This window comes from Notamacropus eugenii, chromosome 2 (genome assembly GCF_028372415.1).
Source record: "Notamacropus eugenii isolate mMacEug1 chromosome 2, mMacEug1.pri_v2, whole genome shotgun sequence".
Classification (NCBI taxonomy): domain Eukaryota; kingdom Metazoa; phylum Chordata; class Mammalia; order Diprotodontia; family Macropodidae; genus Notamacropus; species Notamacropus eugenii.
In genome coordinates, this window is record NC_092873.1 from 391,152,400 (window position 1) to 391,177,142 (window position 24,743).

At 38.2% G+C, this 24,743-nt stretch overlaps 1 protein-coding gene across 3 annotated transcripts in view; it reads right to left on the reverse strand.

Annotated features, from left to right (window-relative positions):
• SIPA1L2 (signal induced proliferation associated 1 like 2) overlaps window positions 1-24,743 on the reverse strand; it is a 249,998-nt gene that overhangs the window by 146,045 nt on the left and 79,210 nt on the right. Inside the window, exon 3 of one of the 3 annotated variants that reach the window (XM_072647497.1) lies at window positions 22,051-22,196. The exons of the other annotated variants lie outside the window; for them this stretch is intronic. The gene's annotated coding sequence lies outside the window, so the exon portion shown is untranslated. The remainder of the gene's footprint in view (window positions 1-22,050; window positions 22,197-24,743) is intronic. 3 annotated transcript variants of the gene reach the window in all.

The following is a 24,743-nucleotide window of genomic DNA, read 5'->3' on the forward strand; positions in this document are numbered from 1 at the left end:
GAACTTAAATATGCATGCATAACACATTTATTCCAGAAAGTTACTTTGTGGTATACATACATAATGTTTATAAATAAGGAATAATTAAAGAATGAAATGACATGAATGAATTCTTATCAAGGCTACTAATTGAACTTATAAAAGCAAGCCATGATCCACAACTGTATTTTCCACTCAGTCAAAGCTATGACTTAGAAGCCATCAGTAATGTGTCTCCTATTAAAGTGAGACACAATTTAGATCAGTTCTTCTGCAATACAAATTCTGATTGGGCATGGTTTCCATCGGACACAGAATGGCTAATTACTTGGCACCAATGATCCTGGTGAAAAGGGCTTTGCTAGCCCTGTCAAAGAAAGATTAGCTTCATTAGAGACACAAGGAAAACTGAACAAATCTAATATTTGAGAGAGCGCAGAAGGTGGAAAAAAGTGAAAAACAATTCAATGTTATCTTTCAAAATTTGCCTGGGAGACTAACAAGGCTATAAAACTAAGCATCACATTACATTACAACTTTCAGACAGGGCTGCCAAAAGGCTTCATCATACCTTCAACTGCAACCCTGCAATAAAGCCTGCTTTCAAAAGGGAACAAAGCTTCTTATGGATAAACCAAGAAATTGAAAATCCTCACTCTAGTCACCTTTATGCAGGTGGCTGGTTTTTTTTTCACAAACAAACCTAGTAATGAGTATCATTTAAAAGGAGTTTTAAAGTGGGTTCCAAGGCCCTTTACTAAAACTAGCCTCCCAAAACAAAACTGCATTCTTGCACCTCTCTCTCTTTCCTATTTAAATTCAAGAATTTCACTGATTGACCCGTTTGCTTCCAGGTTGCTTCCAATTTTACTGGACAGCAGTCATGCAAATCTTAAGCCCAAAGATGCAAGGCCTGAAAGAAACAAAGCTAAATCTAAAGTACCTAGAATAAGCAAGACTTTTACAAAGAGAGGAAAACAGTCTTTGCTCGAGGCCTTTCCAGATGACTGATGAACTAGTAACTAAGGTTCTCTGACAATATATTAAGACAGAAAACTAAGTCTACAGTTCCTTCCTGTTTTTCTTCTCAGACTTCATGCTGTTGATGGGGTTTTCATGCATTTACACATGCCTGAAGCCCTTGAGCTTGAACTTAGGCCTTTAAGACTAATGGGAGGAACGAGGTAATATGGACTGATGGGGGTAATTTTCTCCAATCCCCAGATGTCTAGTCTTGTGACTTCAGATGTTAGTCATTTTTCAAAGAGTGTTAATTCAATTTGGAACCAGGCCTTTTTCCTACATAATATGAGGCATTCTGAGGATGCCAAGTATCCATCCTTTACATTCATTAAGTCTTGCCTTTTGATGGCAGCCATATTCTGTCCAGAAGAAAGTAATAACTTAGGACATATTTGTCTGCATAGGCATCTAAGCCAGAAGTTAATGATTTTATATATATATATATATATATATCTATATCTTTACACTTAAAGAAAAAAAGTAAAAGAAGAAACTGAAAACCTTTCTAAGGCCCACATGTTGAATAATTTGTGCTAAATGCCTGAGTTGAGATTTAAGAGCAGACTAAGTAGATAAATGAATATTTAATGTAAAACAGCATGTTGAAAAGGCCTATGTCTAGTTTATATAGATATGTATACATATATATATCTCCAAATTTACAATTTTTAGGCTACTATCCATTTTCAGAACTATTTTTTAAAAATCAACCTGAATACATTAGCATTTTATCTCAAAGATCATTTTAAACTTGCTCACTGGCTACATTTAGATCTCTGATGACTAAGATATAAATATTAACTGTGTATAAATTATTTATTGTATCATATCATGTATAATTCTGGATTACAGACATTTTGAGAATATTCTAAATCCGTTGGATTTAGGGTTACAAAAGAAAACTGCTGTGCATTTCTAAATCCTATCCCACAGAGCCAATATCACAGACTAAGGCTGTTATTTCTCAGGTTCTTAAATATGAACTAATAAAAGAAAATGGGCCAGTTACTTTTAAGGACAGTAGAAGAAAAGATCAAATGCCTACAAAATATTGACAAAATAACTGGTCAGCCCCAAGAGACAGTGAAGAATATGGGATAACCATTCAGAAGAAAGGTTAGGCACCAAGTCCCAGACTCAGCAAAGCCTACGTTATGCTAGAATGCTATGAACATGAAAGGAAAAGGAGAATTTGGAACATGTCACAAAAGAACTCAACCCTTTTGGTGCCAAATGGCTGATCTCTTTGTGGAGAAACTTCCAGTAGTGGAAGGATAGTTAGGTGCTTCCGGAGTAAGGTGAGCAGGGTCATATATAATACCTACTGTTGGAGAAATGAGAATTTCCCTCTAGTTACTAGAGGGAAATTTTACGCCCAACTTTAACCTGCTTCTCCACCCCTATAATTGATTGTGTTCATCCTTCGCTGCCAAAGAAAACCATGCCATCAAAGAAATGATGACATGACTTGCACTTGACTTTGTTTTGAGTGAGGGAGAGCTATGCAGATCACCAGCCTCACATCTCCTCTAGAGCCATCCGAATCCAATGACTAGATAGATCCAGGATGACTGGAGATGACCCAGGATGCACTGAGAGACCTTGAGCCCTTCAGGCCAAGGTCTTTGCAGGTACTCACTTAGGGTGAGGCAACACCTATAATTGACAGAGGAAAGACAAAAGGAAATATGGGCAGGAACAAAAATAAAATCCCTGCATCATTAAGAGGGCAGCTAGGTGGCACAATGGATAGTGAGCTGGGCCTAGAATTGGAAAGACCTAAGTTCAACTCTGACCCTAGACACTTACCAATTGTGTGACCCTGGGCAGGGTCACACACTGAACCCTATTTGCCTCAAATTCCTCATCTGTAAAACAAGCTGGAGAAGAAATGGCAAACCACTCAGTAACTTTGCCAAGAAAACCCTAAATGGGGTCATGAGGAGCTGGCTAGAATTTAACAACGATATCGTTAATGGTTGAACAAACTTTTTATGTTATGAGCCTCATTCATGACAATACTCTTTTTATATGTAAAAGAAAGCAAAATGGGAAACCAAAGCTTGTTTCCTCCTGTGTAGGGGAAGAGGCTCTATCCTAACTCACAGGAAGAGGCTAGTTGCTCATCTAGGAGAAGGCCAAATTCAGCAATGAGACCGCAGCACCTGCTACAGAGTTCTTATTGGGAAGGGAACAGACATAGGCAAGGCACTCAGTCCTGGGATTATTCACCCTGGTCACTGACAAAAAGTCCATAGTTGCCACCATCTCCCTTTCTAGGAAAGCTTTTCATCAACCCTTCGGTCACCCAGTACTGCAGAGAGAGTAACACTTGCCCCACAGAGCACAAGGAGTTCCTTATAGGGTGTGGCACAGCGAGAACAACTGCTCACTTGGAGTCCCAGGGCTTGACCTCAAATCCCATTTCTCCCACAGGTAGCTGCCTCTGTGTGACCTCAGGCTCTGGTACTCTGGTTTTTCATCTGTAAAATGAAAAGTGCTAGACAAAATAACCTTTAACATCCCTTCTAGCTCAAAATCTGTGACTCTTCAACTCGTGATTTTGAGGTTCTCCCAGAAGGCAATCATAAATTCATTTAGAAAAAGGACATAAAAAAAGATTACACCTACTCAAAAGCTAATCCTTTCTTTTGCCTATACCAAACTCTCAAAATGATCTACCTTCAGGTTTTCCAGTGGGAAGGTAATTTAATCTAAGTTTCAATAACTCTGTCAGAGTGACAAGATACCCAGGCTGTTGCCAAAGTTAATAAGTTCTGGGCCAAATTGTGCCCTGAGTTCCTGGCATGTAACTCTCAGAGATATCAACTCCAGCCAGTGGGAGTTACACAGAAGTAATGATAAGGACAGTTTGACCTCAATTATGTCTGGAAGCTGGATTAATATACTGTATTCAAATCTCTATTTTCTAAGGCCTCCATTTCTAATTTCAGGAGAAGCTGCCAAATATTTGGGGCTCTGCCAACTTTTTATTTTTTTCCCAAGATCATACATGACATTTTTCTCTCTTTTATTTTCATTGTTGTGTAATGTCCTAACTGTTAACGATATTAGACACATGCTAAAAGGAAAATGTCTGTTATTCAGTATCTCTTCTGCCACAGATCTTCCTATATTTCAAGCAAAACTTACGATAGCCAATTAGCATGTCCAGTTCTCAGTCTCCAGTTCTGTACCTGAAATGAGAAGAATCATCTCCACAAAGACAATGGCTACCTAAAGTCCTGAGGCCCCTCTGGTCCCAGATGGAACTCATGGTTTTAAGACTGAAGCAATCAAGCGTAAGATTGCAGAGTGAGAAAAAAACTGCTCTAGATATAACACAGAGGGATCCTAATTGGTCCTGGGCTATTCTCAGTGATAACATCATAGATTCAGAACTGAAGGTAGATTCTGATCATCAGACCAATGTTAGAGATGAGGAAACAAGGTGAAATAACCTGCCCAAAGTGACAAAGGCAGTGCAGACAGCAGAGCCAGCATTTTTACCCAATTCCTAGAATCCTGGGAAATTATGGTAAGTTTCAAGATCCCTTCGGTTGTGTTTTGTAAGGCCGGCTTTTTGCCTATCTGGCTGTGGGTTGAAGATGCTGTTTACCTCCAAGTGAAAAGAGATAAATTAGGCCTTTATCTCTCCCTGTCAGGGATGTGGCACACAACTGCATGAACCTGGAGTTGCTCTGGTTGTTTTTCTTGTTTTGTTTTTTCTTTTCTGTTTTAAGTGCAAAATTGAAGACAACTGAGACCTTGTGTGCTTGATGACAAAGTGGATAGAGCAGGGCCTAAAATCAGGAAGACTCATCTTCCTGAGTTCAAATTCCGGACTCAGACACTTACTAGCAGTGTGACCCTTGGCAAGTCACTTAACCTTGTTTGACTCCATTTCCTCATCTGTAAAATGAACCAGAGAAGGAAATGGCAAACCACTCCAGTATCTTTGCCAAGAAAACCTCAAAAGGGGTCATGAAGAGCAAGACACAAGTGAAAATGACTAAACAAGATCTTAAGAGTTTTAAGAAAGATTCTAAGGACTGAGCACCATATTCTTACCTCCCACCTTCCCTTAGAGCCTGTGGCCTTCTTACCCAGAAACATCACTCTGCCCATGCAGTCCCCTTCTCTAACTAGTCAGTCTCTTTGGAATGTCCACTCTGAAGAAGGGCCCCAACCAGCCAGCCATCTTTTCTCTCCAGGCTATGCTTCTGACCTCTAGCCTTCATTGCCACATTGGGTACTTACCTCCCTGCTCCAGACTCCAGACTTTCAAACTCCTTTTTATGAGCATTCTTCCCTTATTTCAATGAAAGGTCCTTGAGGCCAGGTTTTCTTTTTACTTTTACTTGTATCCCCAGTTCTTAGCACCATGCCTGACACATAGTAAGCACTTAATAAATGCTCGACTTGACTTGATTCTGGGAATTCAGACCAGTCTTCATAAAAGTGAAACATTTTGCAGTTAGAATGGACTTTTGAAATCTGTGGATTCGATGAATGCCTTTCACTATATAAGTGAAGAAATTAGCATGGGGAGAGGGGAGAGGGGGAGGCCTGAGTCCACCTGAACAACCACATCCTTTGAACCTACCCAGTAGCAGGAAATAGTTATCACCTTTCCTACACAATTTTATGTACACAAAGCGGAATTGAAAATACTAAACCAATATTGTTTCCATAGTACACATAAAGTCTACTCACTAGCCTATAGCTGAAACTAACATTTATAGAGCATGACAGTGTCAGTAACTCCATCCCTTAAGTTTATGGTCCACCCAAAGCCAAGGCCCTTCTGGATTCCAGAAAGCAAAAAACCTAGTGTTCTTTAGAAGCTGGTCCAGACCAAATCTACCAGAGTAAGGATTTTGCCAGCTTACCTAATAAACAGGGTACCAGCAGTCATAAATCCATCTATTAGACCTTCCTTCCAACGTTAACAATTCTCACTTTACTCTTGTTTGACCAAACAGAACTCACATTTAATGCCAACATAAAGGCTGGGCTTTTCAAGTGTAACTTCTACTGGAAATATTGCAAATGTTCACATAAATCACCAAGCAACTGCTGGATTTCTTTGACCTTGGAGTCATTTCTTCTTTATTATAAAGCAAACTTCCCCTCACCATGCAATACTGACAGAGCATGTTAAATATGGCTTATCGAGCCATGTTATTCCTTATCTACCTTTTATCCTTCTGTAAATTAAAGTGTTCAAACAGAAGGCTGTGATTATCAAAGCCAGATAGTCCATGGACTGGCATAGTAATGAAACAGCTCCCTGCACAAAAGACAGGCACACTAATACACTGTTGGTGGAACTAGGAATTAATCTAATCATTGAGGAAAGCAACTTAGAATTATGCTAACACAGTGACTAAAATGTCTATAATCTTTGACCTAGAGCCAGACCCAGACCCACTGCTCAGCAGATATCCTAAGGAGGTCACAGGCAAAAAGAAAGATTTCATATACACCAAAATTGTTCATAATAGTAGTTTTTGTAATAACAAAGTAGAGGCCCATCAGGCAGAGAATAACTAACAAATTATGGATCACAGTGTAATGGAACGTCACTGAGTTGAAAGAAACGATGAATATGAAGAATTCAGAGAGGAACAGGAAGACTTCTATGAACTGATGCAGAGTGAAGTAATCCAAGTCAGGAAAACAACATAAAAAACGACTGCAAGAATATAAACAATAAAACAATTAACCACAAAAATGTTGCAGAGAGAAATTTTCTTCACTGGGGAGTTTCCTACATCAGAAAATTCAAAATTCCAATTTCTATCCCTATAAAAACAAAAGATTAATTCTACAAAAATAATAAAGCATTCCCTGAAACCTAGGTCACTTAAAGCAATTTTTTGGATTAACCTAGTCCTTCCTAACAGATACCTCTTTTTGTACTCAGTGCTGACAATCAAGGGTTATGATGGGACGCTTCGATTCTAGAAGTGGTTTTTCTTTTGTATTGCATGTTTTTGGTTTTAAGTGAGATGGATTAAGAGCTTTTAGCTTTAAATATCAGTAAATATCAGTAACGAACAAACACAATACCTTTCAGGTACTTCTGACAGGGCTAAGAAACTGGAGAAGATAGAGAAGGTAGGGATTGGATGAAGGACAGGAAATGATAAAGAAAAAGCAGAAAGAAGGAAATTGTAAGCAGAAAAAGAGGAGAAACAGAAAGACACAAAGTCCTTTTCAGCAACATTTAGTACCTTGTTCTTGTCAGCCAGCCCATTATATTTAAACACTGTCCACTCTGCACTGAGCTAAGCACTGGAGTGAACACTGGAGATCAACTACTCCTGAGTGAGGCTATTAAGTGCATAATGAGCATCATATTACTCGCATTCTCAATGGGTGGGAGAGGGGCTGAATAAGGATGAGAATTTGGACCTCAAAATCCAGAAAACAAATGTTAATTTTTTTTTTGTTTTAAAAAGAATGTCCTATCCATCTGAATAGAAATGATATGCTGCTAAATTTCAAATTACCTACCTAACAAAAGCCTTCTTCATGAAGAAGAGGTAAAGGCTTGCACAGACTACACTCCCTCAACTGCCACCCTTCAGACCTTAATGCAGATAGTCCAGAATCCTGAAGTCAAGAGTCTTGAGGATATCAGTGTTCTCCTTCCCACCCATCCCCAATCCCCACTAGCCCTGCTTCCAGCCTGGGTTCTGAAGCCATCCCGGAGGTGACGTAATTCTTAACAACCTGTACCAACTGCTGACCAACTGCCATGGATTGGCAGGTAAGTCTGAGAGTCCCAGAAGTGGTAAAACCTCCCAGACCCGGTCCAGCTTCCAGTCCAGGCCCTGGAACTATCATCCGAGGAACCAATTCCCCATGAAGATGTGACTTGGCCACATATGCATTGAAGACCCTAAAAAGAAAGTTCCTACCACCAAAGGCTTTGACACTATAAAATGGTTCAATATCAAAAATTGTTATGACATCATCAGTGGAAATGGCATTAAAGATGCATTCCCATCTCCTTTGATGCTGCATTTGAAGGAGCCTGGATCCTTTTCACCCCACTTACAACTGAATTCACTATATGTAGTCTCTACCTCTAGAGCATGAATTCCTTGAGAGCGGAGGCTGTCATATCTCCAGTGCTTTGCATGTAGTAAGTACTTTATGAGTTGTCTTTTTCTTTTCATTCATTCTTTTAAAGAAAATCCCAAAAACCTATACAAAGCATCTATAAAGGATCTCCTACTTCTTCTTCTCAAATCAGACAAATATTTATCAACTGACTACTGAAATACTGCATATAAAATACTTTGTAAACCTTAAAACATCATATAAACATTAACTTCACTAACATTACTGCTATACATGGAACAACATTTAGGCACTGAGTGAGACCCAAATTTTTGGCAACACACTGCCCCTTTCCTCGTAGAGATTACAAAATAAAAACATGCACAAGATTATATTCTTTTCTCAATTCTCTTACTGTTCCATATTCTCTGTATCTTATCTATGAAACAGAAATATAGGCATTTCCTGTGTTAGAAGTTGTAAGATCAACACCAATACTTCACTTCGTTTTATTTTTGCTCTTATCTGCTGGTTTAGGAAAAACTTGAAAACACAAAAGGGACAATGCAGATACAGTCAGGACACTTTCAACAGGAGCCCTTTTTGTCTAAAAGCCCACTTGTGGTGTAACTGAATGAGGAAAGTTTGGTCCAATTTGACTACAGCTTAAAAGAGAAAGAATCACACTTATTTGGTTTGACTCCAGAGGACTGAACTAGTATCAGTGTCAAAAAGCTAGTAATGAAGTTGTCAATGGCTTGTAAAGTGTATCGTCACAGAGCATTTCCAACAACTGAATGGGCTGGGAGGCAAGAAGTCCTCCACCATACGAGACAGAAGAGTTTGTAGAAGGGTGGATGAGCCTCTAAAGCGTCTTCCGATTCTTGATATTCCACTACTCTCCAAAGAAGATATAATTACATTACCTCTTTCTGGAGGGAAAGTTCACTAATTTTTTTTAGGTCACTAAAGGTATTTGGCCTCTTTATTCCCTTAAAAACAGATCAGAGAGAAGGGAAGGGGCGAAGATGGGAGAGAAACAAGGATTTATTATACGAAGCACCTATTATGTGCCAGACTGCATTAAGCACTTTACAAGTATCATTCTATTTGGTAACAGCTCATAACAGCTCAAGGAGATAGGTACTATTTTTATCCCCATTTTTCAGTTAAGCAGACAGAGGTTAAGTCACTTGTCCACAGTCACATGGCTAGAAAGAGTCTCAGGCCACATGTGAACTCAAGTTTTCCTGACTCCTAGCCCAACATTCTCTCCTCTACACTTCCCAAGAGACCACAATGTGTGGTGTTTGGAGACTATAATCAATGTGATTAATAACAGATAGCTTAATTCTTTGTTTGGGGGGAAAGCAAATATTTTCTTTTTTTTTCCTTTTTCAAATTTAATAATTTATTTGTTTTCAATTTTCAACAATTACATTCATAAGTTTCAAATTTTCTCCACTTCCCTCCTCCCTCCCTGACTGCATGCAATATTATATGGCTTCTACACATGTGTTCCTATTAAACACATTTTCACATTAGTCATGCTGCATAGAAAAATTAAAACAAATGGGAGAAATCTTGAGAAAAACAAAACATAAAAAAGGAGAAAACTAGTCTGCTTCATTCTTCTTTCTCTGGATGTGGATAGCATTTTGCATCATGAGTCCTCTGGAAATGTTTTAAGTCCCTGCAATCCTGTGAAGGGCTAAATCTATTAAAAACAGCCCTCACACACTGTGGCTGTCACTATGTATAATGTTCTCCTGGTTCTGCTCACTCCACTCAGCATCAGTTCATCTAAGTCTTTCCAGGTTTTTCTGAAGTCCATTTTGTATAGCCCAACAGTATTCCATTACATTCATTTACCACAACTTGTTCAGCCATTCCCCAATTGATGGGCATCCCCTTGATTTCCAGTTCTTGGCCACCACAAAAAGAGCTGCTATAAATATTTTTGTACATGTGGGTCCTTTTCCCACTTTTATGATCTCTTTGGGATACAGTCCTAGAAGTGGTATTCCTGGGTAAAAGGGATGCACATTCTTATAGTCCTTTGGGTATAGTTCCAAATTGTTCTCCAGAGGGGCTGGATCAGCTCACAACTCCACCAATGAGTTAGTGTTCCAACTCTCCCACATCTTCTCCAACATTTATCATCTTTCTGTTTTGTCATATTAACCAGTCTGATAGGGATGATGTGGTACCTCAGAGAGGTTTTAATTTGCATCTCCCTAATCAACAGTGATTTAGAGCATTTTTTCATATGACTATAGATAGCTTTAATTTCTTCCTCTGAAAACTGCCGTTCATATCCTTTGACCATTTATCAACTAGGGAATGGCTTATATTCTTGTAAATATGACTGAGTTCTCTATATATTTTAAAAATGAGACTTTTATCAGACACTAGTTGGAAAAATTCTTTCCCAGTTTTCTGCTTCTCTCCTAATCCTGGTTGTACTAGCTTTGTGCAAAAAACTTTTCAATCTGATGCAATCAAAGTTATCCATTTTGCATTTCATAATGTTCTCTACCTGTTGTTGGGTCATAAATTCCTCCATTCTCCATAAATCTGACAAACTGTTCCTTGTTCCCCTAGTTTGTTTATAGTGTCAGCCTTTATATCTAGTTTGTGTAGCCATTTGGATTTTATTCTGGTATACAGTGTCAGGCATTGGTCTATGCCCATTTTCCGCCACACTATTTTCAAGTTTTCCCAGCAGTTTTTGAGTTCTTATCCCAGAAGCTGGGGTCCTTGGGTTTATCAAACAGTAGACTGTTATAGTCATTGACTACTGTGTCCTGTGCACCTAACCTACTCCACTGATTCACCCCTTCATTTCTTAGCCAGTACCAAATGGTTTTGATGGTTGCTGCTTTATAATGCAATTTAAGGTCTGGCATGGCTAGGCCACCTTCCCCAGCTTTTATTTTCATTAATTTCCTTGATATTCTGGATCTTTTGTTCTTCCAGATGAACTCTGATATTATTTTTTCTAGCTCTATAAAGTAATTTTTAGTAGTTTAATTGGTATGGCACTGAATAAGTAAATTAATTTAGGTAGAATTGTCTGGATAACTTAATTCTAATACACTAATGCACTAACAAACACTAAGAACAGACTGAAACATACTTTTTTCACTTTATTTATCTTGCTTTTTTTTAGTTTTTCTCCCAAATGGCAATTATGGAAATGTGTTTTTGCATGACTTCACATGTATAATTGATATCATATTGCATGCCTTCTTAATGGGTGAGGCAGAAGTAGAAGAGAAGAAGGCAATCTGGAACTCAACATTTTAAAAAGTGAATGTCAAAAAGAAAAAAAAAGAAAAACATTAAAAAGAGAGCTTAATAATCTACAAGTAAGCACTTAACAAATGCTTTATCTAGTAGCAACAAATATGACAATATGATGCATAGTACTGAATGTGTCTTCCAGTGAAAGAAATGTGAACTTCTCAAGTTAGTATATTTGAAGAATCCCATACTATGCCTTTCATCTCATTTTACAATAAGTTAAACCTCCAAGGGGTGTGTGTGTGTGTGTGTGTGTGTGTGTGTGTGTGTGTGTGTGTGTGTGTGTGTGTGTCTGTGTGTGTGTGTGTTTTCCAAGTCCCCTCATTACTTCTAATGAACACATAAATGAAATCTACCTTTGCCTACTAAAAATTACAGCACGTATGACCTGAACAAGTCAATTTCAGTTTTTAAGGGCCCTTATATATATAAAACAAAACCCTCTTGGATTTTTTCAATAGTGGAACAAGTTTCTGTAGAAGGTTCAAAAAGCATAACATATAAAGATTTTGTAAAACATGACACTCACCAAACTGATGCTATGCTATGCCTTAAAGTAAGGAAACATTTGACCATAAGATTCCTCTTCTGAAGGCACTACTTGCTTGTCCCTCCTCCAACCCAACAACCCTATTAATGAGAACTGCTTATTCATGAAAGGAAAATTCTCTTTTGGGCTCCCTAAAAGGAGTTAAAGGGTATAACTAAATGCCACCCATCTTTTAAGGCTAAGCTCAAATGCTTTCTCCTCCATGAAACCTTCTCTGCTTCTGCCATCTGCCCCTCCAAGTGATGTGTCCCTCCTCAGGTCTTTGGCTACCATTTAGCTAGTACCTCTCAATATCAGATCACATTCTGCTTTGTGCTATAGCCATGTGTCCATGTCTTACTTCCTGTAATAGATGATTACCCACAAGACAAGAACTCAAAACTCAAGGACAGGAGCTAATGATTCCTTGTTCATCCTTCTATCCCTCCCACAGTGGCTAACATACAAGGGGATACTCAAAAAATCGTTGCCAAACTGAATAGTTACTTCATACCCTCAAAAGAGTAGTCTCACATTTAGCACTTTGTCTACCATGAGTCATCCCAAAAAGGGAGTGGAAGATGGGAGGCGGAGGGAAGACGGCAAATAAGTGATGGCTGAGACACAAAACTGCCTTATTAAGTGTATTTTCATGTCTTGAAGTTTCCCCAACAACTGACAAATCAGAAAGATCTATCTATTTTTATCAGGCTTACTTAAAGTGGACTGTGTGAATCTTGTGTCAAAACTCTCACTTGAACCCAGAGTGGCATATTCCCTAGGCTTTGAGCCAATACTTGGTCATGCCAGCCTCGAGCTTTATGTATAAAAGTCACCTGACAGAAAACCAAAGAACAGTGTATCTCCTATGGATGGAGACTCTAAGGAAGAAGGACCATTTCAGCCTCACTTGTTTGCCCCAGACTGCCCTGTCCAGTACTAGATGACACAGGCTCCCATGCTGTTTCCCACATGTGTGCCCCAACTCCAGACATCTGAGAAGCCTATTCTGGTCCTCCTTAATTTTAGTGCCTTCTCTCTCCAATGGATCCTGTACGTAGCTTGTCTGCATTTAGTTGTTTGCATTTTGTCTCCCCTCTTAGACTATAAGCCCCTTGAGAACAGGGTCTACCTTTACTTTTCTTAGTTTCTCCCGGCACACAGCAGCCATTTAATAAATGCTTGTTAACCTGACTATGACCATTCAAAGTGATCCTCCTGCTACTAGCAATAGTATTTTAGTGAGCCCAGAGAGCTGCTTCTTCAAAATCTTATAAACTCACTATTATATGACCATATTGCCATCTCCACACACAGCCAAGTCAACTGATCAGTATTATATCAAATATAGTCATGAACAGACTTTACAGAATGGACAACTGAGTCACAGAGTTAATGCATCCACATCCAGAAGTAGTACATACACATATACACATATACATATATACATGTGTGTGTATACACACACACAGCCACTTCAGTCTGGCTCTTTCAGGGGCTGAGTCTTGGGCAGACAGGGACAGAAACAATTTTAATACTTTGAACCAGAGCAAACTGCAGCACTGTGTTTATACATGCTTTTATTTGAACATGTCAAAAAACCAAACTCTACCACCAACTTATTCCCTGTGCTCCATTTAAAACATCTCTGTTTTCCAAGAATACTCAAGAGGATATTAGCCAGAAGGTTTAATTCATGCTCTCTGTCTCGAAATGTGCTTCTTCTCTGCTGACAGGGAGAAAGATGCTTACTGTCTAGCACAAGCAAGCAGGCATCAGTTTCCTAAGGGGAATTGGATGATTCATGCCTCTGCGTCACAGGTAGAAAGAGGCAGAGGCAAAGTCACTGTATTCCTAGCTACTCTTTCACCTGGATTTATATAGTTAGCAACAGCAAAATTTGCCCTGTTCAAAAAGAACAGTGAACAAAATAAACTTTTAATAAAGCACAAGGAAATGCATTATTATCATTGGTTGGGGACAGCATAAGAACCAGTGCTTTCAAATTTTATGATAGGGTTATTTAGAATTCTTAAGCTTGTTAGACTTTAAATATATGTAGGTACTTATGTAAAAATAAATGCTGATAAACATACATGTCGCCATACATATTTTTTTCTAATATCCTACATCAGACATCAACTATGTGATCCTAGTATCGTCAATGAATTGCTAATTGCCTCAGTTTCCTCAACTGTAAAAGTGGGGGTATTAGGGCACCTACCTCTCAAGATTGCTATGAGATCAAATGAGATAATATTTGTAAAGCACTTTGTAAGTCTTAAAGTGCTATGAGAATACTAGTTATTATTAATATTAATATGCACACACAAAGACACATTCTACCCTTTATAAGCATTCATCATCTTCATAGGCATTTTGGAACAGAAAGAAATACGCTGCAGGAAGTAGTTGTAAAGACTTCCTATTCTGCTCCATAAAATTATTAATTATTTTAAGGATGGTCTCAACTCCTCAAGGGGAGAATAGAGAAGATAAGCTTTGGATATACAATCAAGAAGGCCTGGGTTCAAAACCCCTATTTCTGTTGTCTGATACTTGTATTCCTTTGAGCAAACCACTTAACATTTCAACCCGTTTCCTTCACCTCCAAATGAACACATTAGATGCGACAACCTCTAAGGTCCCTTCCAGCACTAAATCTATTCTCTATAAACTCATGTTGACACGGATAAACACAGGCATAGGCTTGGTTCAGAGCAGTCAAAAAACATGGGGATGGGCAAGAGAAAAAAATAACACAGGGCTAGGAAAAAGCAATTCTTCCCACCTTTTCAACATGTAATTCAATGAAAAGGAAATTTACGGAAGGCCCACATTATAATACACGATGAAGTTCCATTTTTTTTACACAGAGATATTAATTAGCATTAAAATTCCCAGAAATTTATCATTCTTTTACTAATTACCCTACAGAGACTATTGCCAATCACATCAGTCATATGAAAGGCTGTGTATACAAAGTGCAAAAATCTTCTAGAGTAACAGATTTTTTAGAAAGGTTTTCCATAAGACTCATGCATTTTGTCAGAGGAGTTGTTCAATTTACTAGGCATTGTTTATTCCTTCTTATACCTGTTTAAGCAAAATAGGGGATTTAATTTAATCACATATAAAAACCACTGGTTTTATCCATTTGGAAGAGGGTGTTAAAATTATACAACTTTTAAGACTAGATCCCATCTGGGTGATGTATTTTTCTCAGTGAAAAGACTTTCAGAAAATCAATTAGCATTATCTTGCTCTATTAAAGCTTGAAAAAATACAACAAAACACCACTATCTCCATTCTAAACACACTTACATTTGTTCCATATACATGCCATATTAAGGTGCATATCTCAATTTATACCCTTTTACCTAAACTTCTTATGTGCTTCAGTGCCTTATAAATTTACGTTAAAGCTCTTGTGAATTTCCTCTTAATCAAATATTTAATAGATTCTGTATTACACCCCACTCAACTTTGCTAAATGGCATTTAGCTTCTTACAAGGAGTAAATGTTTTTCCTGAAGAGGACTAAGCTAAATTTCTGGAGAGAACTTCAGAATCTAAATTATTAAAACTCAGTAAGCAGGATTTTTTTTTTCCTCTTGGAACCACCAACACATATAAAAAACAATCAGCAACCACATTCTGAACAAAACTGATAAATGCGGCAGACCTGCTAGGAATAGTCTAATCACCAAAATGAAAAGGCTATATCTTTGTCTTCCAGCAGACCTGGCAGCTTGACTTAACTCTTGAGGGCTCAAGAAGGCTAGCGTGATTGAGATTAATAAATTGTGGCTGGCGGCTCTGTGGACTCTAAAAACCTACTGCAGGTTTTCAAGGCTCTGAGCCATTCCAGACAGCTGGATAAACATTATAACCTCATTTTTAGGGAGAGATACTCCTCTCTTCTTAAAAATTCTAACTGCAGATAAAAACCAAAGACTCATCTACTCCCCCAAGGAAAAAGGGAGAATTTCCTAAAAGCTGCTAATTCTCTCTGACTTCTATCTTTCCTATCTTATCACTTTTCATTTGCTTCTTTAGTTTTAAAAACCTATCATCTTCAAGAGAGAGGCAATATACTTTATAAATCTCTCCTTTCTTCTAGTAAAAAATTTAATAAGAAGCCTGTTTTATCCAAAGTCATGACAAAAAGTCATGGCGGTCAAATCCCACTAAGTGGCCTTCTGTGCACCTAGGCTTTGGGAGAGTTTATAATCTCTCATATACAAGGACAGTCACATACACATTATTTAACACTTACAGCTTAATGAGTACAAATTAACGTAGCCTTAAAGAGTATCAAATAACTATTTGTTGAGGATAAGTGCCTACTATGTGCTGAGCATCATGGCAGAGAATATGACAAGGTCTTGAGCTTAGCATCCTTTTAAAAAGAAGACAAATAAATAAACCACCAAACAACAAAAAGACAAAATAAGAGGCAGAACATAATAGTATGATAGAAACTCATCTTTGGAGTCTGGGAGACCTTAGTTCAAGTTCTGTTTCCAGCCTCAACATACCGGCTGTGTGACTTCTTGGCACCCTCCAATCCAACAGTAAAACTTTTGTTACAGATATATGGAAGGAGTTTTTATACCAGGAGTTTTCCAAATTGATGAAAACAGGAGTCTGAACTAAAAAAAAAAAGGAAAGGGAAATGGAGGAAGGAGATATAAAACTGAGTCCTAAATTATGTGCTATGGTATGGTTGCAAACATTGTTAATATTTCAGAAGAGAGAGAGAGATCAATGGTTACCGCAGTCAGAGACTGGAGGAAAGGAGGAGCATGAAGGTAAGTATATTAAGTTTGGGCAGAGAGATAAGTTGCACCACAAACAATGGATGGTCTAAATCTTCATGAGTGTAAAGAACTGAGCAGTCAGCTGAATCAGGGAAGATCTGGGGGATGACTTGGAAAAAACACTGCATGGCCTTGTAGGTTAGGTTCCCTCTGTAAAAGGAGGGTCCAGTCCAATATTAAATTTGTGATCTTATGATACGATGATTTGAGTGGAAATTATGAAACACAACGTAAAATAGAATTAAGTTATCCTAATGATGTCCAAGCAAAACAAGCCACAAAGCTCTCTGTCCTCCCTTAGTCAGTAGCACCTTGTCAAAGAACAAGCACATTCCAATTGACAAAGTGAAAACTGGACTTAAAGAAAATGTCCTACTGCATAGCCAAAGCATGCAGGAATATACCCTTGATGTGCAGTAACACATCAGTGTTTAAAGGGTCATACATGTGAAACTCAGACAAGCCTGACTGTTCTAGTTCAATCCTCTGATTTTTGTGGAAATGGAGGAGCAGTGGCATTACGGGACTCATCCAAGGTCATACCAGTGGCAGCAGACCCAGGCCCACTGACTCCAGATCCAAGGTTATTACCTTCCACAGCACATTCTACTTCCATACTTTTACCATCTATACCAATCTCTTCACTTATGCTCCTGGACTATTGCAACATTCTCCTGATTCATCTCCCTGCTTCTGATCTCCCCTCCCCAATCCATCTTCCACGCTATCTTAGCAAAAAGCTCTGACCATGCCTTCCCCCGCTCTGTAAAATAAAATACAAAGATCTCTGTTGACATTTAAAGCCCTTGACAATTTGGCCTCAGCCTATCGTTCCAAATATTTTTTTCATTACTGACTCCCCTTCACCTAATCTAAGTTCTAGTCAAACTACAACTTTCATTACCATTCTCTACCCTCCCCCCAATAGCATCTCCTGCCTCCAAGAATTAGCCTAGGCTTGTCTCTCTTGTCCAGAATGCTCTCCCTTGTCATTTCTGCCTTTCAATTACCTAATTTCCTTCCTTCCTACCCCTTCCTCATGGGACAGCTAGATGGCACAGTAGATACAGCACCAGCCCTGGAGTTAAGAGGACCTAAGTTCAAATATGGCCTCCGTCACTTGACACTTAATAGCTGCGTGACCCTTGGCAAGCCACTTAACCCTGATTACCTCATCAAGAAAAAAAAAAGCCAGCTCAAATGCCATCTTCCACATAAGGTCCTTAATGACCCCAACAAGTGGCAATGCTCTCTTATAAATTATTACCCATCCTTTATATACGTTTACTTCTATCTGTTGCTTTCCTCTAGTAGAATGTGACCTATGTAAGATAATATATTATTGTGAGAGCTAAACACATAACCTGATAATATATCTAAAGCATTTTGCAAACTTTAAAGCACCATATAAAGACTAGCTATTATTGTCGTTACGGTCCTTGATGGCAGGTTCTATACAATTTTTGCCATGTTCTCCCCAGCTTAGCATAATACCTTACATACAAATACTTGCTGAACGAGTGCTTTCTCCCCAAGAAGTTACCGTCTGAGAAGTCAACTTAACACACACCAATTGTAATCAACTCAAAACATGAGGGCAAAGGCAATAAATAACACGATTGTCTTTCATTCACACAGCAACCAATATGATTTGAAGCTTGTGCTATATGAATGGGGTTGCTAATGCATAAGGATACTAAAAAAAAGTATTGATAAGCTAGGAATATACCAAAAACTGATAAATCACATCCACTGAATAAAATCAGTACCAGGATATCTCTGTGTAATTTTTTTTTTAAAGACTGATATACAACATGGGGAAAATAAACATGGGGAAGGCAACAGTTAACAGTCTGTTAGCTACGTTAACTGGAACAGATCTGGCCAGATCCAATGTCATCTGTGTGTCGTGAAATAATGCCAGGAAAACTACCATCAAAAAAAAGTCTTCTACTCAAACGGCATTGAGCCAGTTTATAACCTTGATTGAATTAAAATACAAAAGAAAAGCTCATTCATCCAAAATTTCACTTTTCAAAATTCCTGGCTCTTCATGCTGTTTTGACCAAAAGAATTACTGTTGAGATGGAATTCTAATATCCACAAGCTGTGACTAGCTGGAAACATGACAAAGGTAATACAATTTTGCTTCATTCATGTAGGGGCCAATCTAACTGATGTGTGGGCTATGCAGATGGGGTTGGAGGAGAACTTAATATAAGAAGATGACAGGTTTTAGTCTGGAAAAACCCTGGGTTTCCCAGAACACAGGATTCCCACTCAATGCGTAACACTACCCTTATCCCTTGGGTAAAGAATCCAATTTCCTAGAGAACTAATTATGTAATCCACTTCATGAACACAAGGTTTTCTGCAGAGTAATTACTCAAGTTAACAGGAAAATAAAAACCATTATGAATATTATGCCAATAATCATCAAGAATATGTTGAAAGTAGAATCTATAATTCAGGGGGCTCCAATGAATCTTTTCCCATTATATTATAAAATCAAAAGAGACAATGACTGTGTCTAACTATGATCCCAAAGCACCTAACTACTGGGCTCTGTCTCCATATCTTCTTCCTGACTCTGGGGGAGTGTTCCTCAAAGTTCTATCCTTGACTCCCTGGGTTCTCTCCTACCTGTGACAAGGTGGTAGCCAGTAATAATAAGATAGGTGGTTACAATTGATATGGAGCAGTGTATCTAAGAATGGAAAGTAATCAGCCAGCCCCCAAGATGTCCCCATTCTACATCTTGAGGTCAAGGACAGAACCTTGAATATAGATATCTTGACAAAACAGTAAGTTGATTTTCTTTCTTTTTTTTTTTTCACAGCACAACTATATTCATAACAAGATTTGCATGAAAATCCATAACATAAGCCATTCTTTTATTTTTCTCAAATAATATGGCTACCTTCTGTTCAAGTCCTCCTCCATCTATGGGGACAACTTTCAGGGGTCATATTTTATACTCTGGGAACTAGGAGGTTGGATATTTCTTACCCACCCAACAAATATGGTTGAACATTTAAATGTCTACTGCATAAAAGGCTGTTGGTATGAAAAAAAAAAGCTCCTGACCTCAAGACACTTAGTTCTTACAAGCATATACAACACATACAAGTACACACCAAGAACATTCAGAGTAATTTTTCAACATGTCAACATTTTCATCAGTGCTTTGATAGGAAAGAAACAGTGATTGACAGTGAGCTTGTATCACCAAGAACTAACAGCCATCAGAGAAAAGCTCATCCTCAACCTTCCTGAACATTTCAGAGCAGCCAGAGTTGGCAAAAACAAAAGTATACAATTTGGAATTCAAACCACAGGAATCAGCAAGATTTAGAGGTTGAAGAGGCTTTATAGGCCAGTCAGTCCAACCCCCTCATTTGACTGATGAAGAACCCAAGAATCAGAGACATTGAGGGTCTTACCAAATGCCATAATACAGCATTCTTTGAACCAAGGTCTTCAGATTTGAAATCCACTGCTGAAGATCCCACCGTACAGAGGTAAAATACCAGGCCTTTTCTTTTTTTTTAACACTACCTTTCTCCTTCCAGGAAGACCTGAGTTCAAATCCAGCCTCGGAACACTCATGAGCAATGTGACCTTGGGTAGGTCACTTAACCTGCATGCATCAGTTGCCCCAATTGTATAATGGGAAAAATAACAGCAGCTACCTCCCAAGGTAGTTGTAAGGATCAAATGCAATAATACTTGTAAAGTACTCTGCAAATCTTAGAGCGCTATATGAATGCTATTATTATGATGTCACGCCCATATTATAATGATGTAATTATCCTCCCCTTCCTCCCTATTAGGTTAGATATACTTCAGATCTATGGGGTATATTTTTATCGGTGGAACCTGGCAGAGTTCCTTGACACACAAATGCTTAACAAATGTTTGTTAAACTGAACTTGAACATGAGCTTCTTTAGAATAGGGGTTTTATGCTATACTTCTCTGTATCATCCTTCCCTATAAACCAAAGTAGCCAGGAAATATCAGCTAAAGTCAATTATCTACCCTTCACTAAAATGGAAGACCAAGTTAACATACTATCAAATAGAAATAACTACTAGGTAGCTATGTCCTTCCCGAACTTCAATCTCATGTACACTTTGCTTACACCTCTGTCATGCATGCGTGTGTAACCTTGTACAACACTGACTTATGCAGAAAAATCAGCATCCAGAATCAGGGGGTGGAAGAGGGATGCTAGTCAGCTATCAGGTGAGAAGACTTACACAGAATGCATAAGTAACTGTAGGAAGGTCTCCAGAGTCAGTGAGATAATGACTGCATAAAAAAAAAAAAAAAAGAATTCCTTAAACACTCTATGTCAAGCATTGAGGATACAAACATAAATAAGCAAACCAGAGCTTACCCTTCAGGAATTTATATTCTATTAGGAAAAGATAACACATGAAGGAAGGGTAGCCAGAGAGAAGCGCTTTCTATGGAGAAGTCAGAGGGGATGGTCATAGGCTATTATTTTCTGATGAGAGTTACAGGAAAAACCTGAATGAGAATCAGGTAAATGCAACGTAGATCTGGTAAAGCTCAGTATGGGTTACATGTGTCACGTTTTGTAATCTCCAGGAGAGCAAACGCAATTTTTGCCTTATTAAAACTTGACATCTCTACAGTGCTCTGGACAAAGGAGTCTCTTACAAACTGTTCTCTTCAAGTAAATTAAGCCCAGATTGGGATGGGGGGGTGGGGGTGGGAGGTGCAGTATCATGGATGCGGTTTCAACTTAGCTGCCAAGTGAGATAAAATGTAGAAAGCCAGAGCACTCCACGGATACCCATGTAATATAAAATGACACAATAAGAAGGCTTCTACTTCGTGAGCTAGACGGCCTACATAAGGTTTATAGGAAGACCTGATGAAGAGTCGCCAGCCAGCACAGGATAAGGCTCAGATGACTTCCAACATGCTGGACCAGATCTGCCCTGACTCAGCAGGCCCTTTTCTCCACCATGCCCACCAACCACCACTACTTTTCTTACTTCCTCATCTTCTTTTCAGCTTCCTTTATGTGTTATCATCCCTCATTAGACTGTCAACTCCCTGAGACAAGGGGCTTTTCGTTTGTTTGTACATCCTCAGCCTGTACCAGTACAGGTACATCTAAAATGTTGGATCAATACTTGCTGACTTGACTTGTTAAAAGGGTATTCACTTGGATGAAAAGAGAGATCAATGAAGTGAGTAGTTTCCTTCATTCCCTGACAAAGTGCTCTATACTTGACCTGCTGAATAAGAAGCTAATAGACAGCTGCAATTCCCAACCTACCTTCTGAAGGGCAGGTGTGCTATCAGGTGCGGCCCAAGGGTAACAAGGCAGAAGAAGCCAGAATGGAAAGATCATGGCCTTCACAATGGAATTTTTCTGAGTCCAACTAAATGAGGATTTATGAAGTATCTACCATGTACAAATCACTGGGGATAAAAAAAAAAAGATGAAAACAAAATAGTCCCCTGTCCTCAAGGAGCTTACTTACAAAAAAGTGCCAAGGATAAAAAAGGGGATGGGTTATACTAGGGATGACATGGTTAAAATGATACAGTGGAGGCAAGAGCACTTAAGTGAAATGTTTATGGCTCTATTTTTTTAATAATTCTAGCTTCTCTTTTGTAACTTCTCAAAATCTAGATCTATTAAAATGACATTTCCATAATACCTAGTAAAAAGGGTTACCATTATTCATTCTCAGGAGATAGTTTAGGATTCTCTTCAACTTACTTCCAGCCTAATGAAGACTGCACCAATCACTGATTTTAAGCACCACGCTATATTTATACAATACACACATATCCTGACACCACTGCACATGTGCGTATGTTTTCTTTCCCGAAATACGATCTGTATTCTAACAGTGTCTCCTGTTTTCCCCAGGCTTGCAGCTGTTGCATTGGCAAGTTTAATATTGTTCCCATGCATACCATAGAGTTTTTCAGTTTAATTTTATCTCTAACATGCTAAAAAGAGATTTAATTATTTTTATTAAAATGACAATAAGGAAATAATTTCCAACAATGGATGTCTAAGTGAAAGGGTTTGCACACCATACATTTGCGTATGTAATTATCGAAATAAAAATGTCCTGTTTTTCCTCTATTAAAAATATTTGGCTTGCCTCCTTGTCACTCTGCCTATAGAACAAAAGGAAATAAGGTTAAATAGAAAGATGTTTACCAACTATAACATAAATTAACGCTGGTAACTTAAAATAAGAAAGCAAAACGCCAAGGTAGAAGAGACTTCATAAATCATCTTTAACTCAACCTCTTTAATTCCAAATCCACCTCTTTAATTCAATAAACATTCTCGTGCCTAGTGTGTGCAAGGGAAGGCTGAAGCTACAAAAATACAAAACAGTTTCAGTTGAGTAAACTTTAATCACAAAGTTTTTTTTTTTACCTTCAGTGTCTAGAAAATGTCAACTTTACCTAACAAAACAATCAACAACCATTTGTTATCACATTAGCAAGTGATATTTGTTTCTGTTACAGAAATGAAATCAATCAATGAAGTATATTCATACCTAGGATGAATAACTCATTACAATTTTAATTTGAGAAACAGAAATAGAAAACATGGAACAATTAAGTTCTGCAGCAAAAATTTTTAGCTTAAGGTTCACCAACAATGCCAAAATTTGCCTAACTTAAAAAAAAATAACTCTGGAGCAAATGCTTTTTTGATCTCTAGTAAAATCTTTACTGATGATAAAATTCTAGCAAGTTATACTGAAAATGTCTTAATTGAACACAAAAATACACACCTAACATTAGTCAAATATAGACCGCATACAAATATTCATCCTATTCAAAAGGCAAGTGGACAGCTGTCCTAGAATCTAATGTCTCTTAGGATCATAGGTTGAGAGCTGGAAAAGAAGCTTAGAAATTAATGTAGTCCAACCCCTTCATCCTACAAATAAAGAAACCAAGGCCCAGATAAGTTAAGTAATTTGTCCAAGAGCTTAGATCTGAATACCAAGGGCCTCTGGCTTCAAATCCAGAATGTTTTGTATGGTACCATACACATTCTCCATCCCACTCTGACAGAGTTAACAACAGCCAAGGATAGTCCTATGCAAAAAGGTCCAGACTATGACATCAGTTTATCTTCCTGATAGACTCAAAAAGGAAAACCAACTTAACCTTTGGAAATTCCAAGTGAATGAATGTGGAAAAAATCAAAGTTTTTTTAAAATTTTCATTTTCCTCCAAAAAATATAAAAAGAAAGAGGAAGGAATCCACTTGTTAACTATCTGCTAGAAAAATGCAAGGGGCAGTTCTAAAAACAGCCTTTATAAAGTATTGTAGATAACCCAGTCTCCTAATCTTGTTTGTTTGTTTTTAAAGGTCACCATTACAATTACAATTATAAAATAATTTCCTTTAAATACATTCCAAGTCGACTTGGTGATGTGATGTCCACTCAACAGGAGATACGAAATTCCTTACAGATGACACAACAGTCACAGAGAAGGCTATTTACACAGTGTTAAACATGGGAGATAAAGATGCAGGATCCTCTTAACCGTTTAGGGAAGTTGCTCAGATCCAATTCACAAGCTATGGGTACAAAAATCACCACCTCTATTTAATATCAAACTATCTAGAAAAGACAGGGAGAGTTTCCATAGTACAGAGCCTAATTAAAACAGGGCAATGTCTAAATGTTTCCCCAAAATCTGAGGGCAGACTATGTCCTCTTTTTTTCCTAAAGAAGCCCTGATAACTAAAATCTCATCTCATCTGAAAAAAGAGAACTAGAGAGACAAATCCAAAGAACTTCTATTCCAGGTGTCTAGCAAGGCATGATTAAAGGGCACCCTATGCACCAATTTTCTTGTCAATGGTGCTACAAAGGCACACAGACCCTGACAGGAACCTTGAGACCCAAAGAGATCACTTTCAATGTCTCACGGGTTCCATTTAAGGGCCTTCACAGGAAAAAGTGAGCTAAAAGCCAG